Source organism: Cebus imitator, unplaced genomic scaffold (assembly GCF_001604975.1).
Source record: "Cebus imitator isolate Cc_AM_T3 unplaced genomic scaffold, Cebus_imitator-1.0 Scaffold415, whole genome shotgun sequence".
Taxonomy (NCBI): Eukaryota; Metazoa; Chordata; class Mammalia; order Primates; family Cebidae; genus Cebus; species Cebus imitator.
In genome coordinates, this window is record NW_016107730.1 from 555,125 (window position 1) to 557,022 (window position 1,898).

Consider the following 1,898-nt stretch of genomic DNA (forward strand, 5'->3'; position numbering starts at 1 on the left):
TAAATTAAAAAAAATTTTTTTTAATAATTAAAAAAAAAAAGAGCGAGCAAGATGGGTCTCACTATGTTGCCCAGGCTGTCTCGAACTCCTGGGCTCCCTGGGCACAGTGGCATAGGCTGTAATTACAGCACTTTGGGAGGTCAAGGCAAGAGAATAATTTGAGGCCAGGAGTTTGAGACCAGCCTGGGCAATATAGTGAGGCCTCATCTCCGCAAAAAACAATTTTTAATTAGCCGATATGGTGGCGGTGCGTGTAGCCCCACCCAGCTCCTTGGGAGATGGAGGTTGCAGTGAATGGAGATCCCACTGCCACTGGACTCCAGCCTGGGCAATAGCAAGAGGCCTTGTCTCAAAAAAAACAAAAACAGAAACTCCTGGGCTCAAGCAATCCTCCCTCCTCGGCCTCCCAAAGTGCTGGAGTTAAGGGGTGAGTCACTGCGCCCCAGTCCATACCATCTTTTCCTTTATGTTTTGCACATTTTATACTTTGTTAGAGAAAACATCCCTTATCCCAGTGTCATACAGCTATCTTTCCGTTTCCTTCCCAAAGTTCTATAATAGCTTGCTTGTTCCCTGTAGGTCTCTAGTTCATCTGGAATTTATTTGGAAGCCTGCTGTCAGATAGGGATCGACTTTATCTTTTCCATATGGATGGCCAATTGTCTCCAAACCCACTACAGAAGAGTCGGTGCAGCCTCCCCACCCCCTGGGGCATTCCAAGCCCGCGCTAGGACTGGGCCACTCCCGGCCTTGAGTATTCCGAGTCTTCCGCTCCGTGGGTCTGTCCGTCTGTCCCTGCCCGGCGGGCTTCCTCTGGGACCCGCTGCAGAGGCGCTGATGAAACCACCACCGCCAAGAGTCATGCTCAGATGAGATATTTTGTTTTCTTCTCTCTGTCTCTCTCTTTTTTAAAAAAAAGAGAACTCGGCCGCTTTCCAGTCCCCAGAATCCTCTGGGCTTCTTGAGAAGGCTCTGGCTCGCCCCACGCCCGCCCTCTACCCGGCCTCGGCTCAGTTTACCTCCCCGGACACCGCGGGGCGTCCCAGCTTCCTCTCACTCTGGCCAGGAGGATCTCCTGCGTTCCCCAAGAGGGCCCAGTAGTCTCGCCCTTTCAGGGAAGGTTTGAATGCTCCCTTTGAAGTTGGAGGGTGGGGTCGGAGCGCCTTCATTAGCCTTGAGGCTCCCTTCCCCCGACAGAACCGCTCCTTAGAGGCTGGCTGTCTTCAGAGGCTTTGCCAGGACAGTCTCTGAGTCGTCCCAGGTGAAGCGCATGGCTTCAGAAATGAGAGAAACCGGCTCCCAGCCACGTGAGTCTGGTAGGGCTTTAATATAGCAACTAAAGCCGGACGCGGTGGCGCCACCTGTAGTCCCAGGTCCTTGGGAGGCCCTGGCGAGAAGACTGGTTAAGCCCAGGAGTTTAACCAATGAGCCCAGTCCGAGCAACATAGCGAGACCCCCCATCTCTAAAAATAACAGTAATAATAATTCGCCGGGAGTGGTGGCTCACGCCTGTAATCCCAGCACTTTGGGAGGAGGAGGAAGGCGGATCACTTCTGGTCGGGAGTTCGAGACCAGCCTGGCCAACACGGTGAAACCCCGCCTCTACTAAGAATATAAAAATTAGTTGGACATGGTGGTGGGCACGCCTGTAATCCCAGCTACTTGGGAGGCTGAGGCAGGATAATCGCTTGAACCCGGGAAGTGAAGGTTGCAGTAAGCCAAGACGGTGCCATTATAGTCCAGCCTGGGCAACAAGAGCGAAACTCCATCTCAAAAAATAGATTGATTAGGCCGGACGCAGTGGCTCACGCCTGTAATCCCAGCACTTTGGGAGGCCGAGGCGGGTGGATTACGAGGTCAAGAGATCGAGACCATCCTGGTCAACATGGTGAAACCCC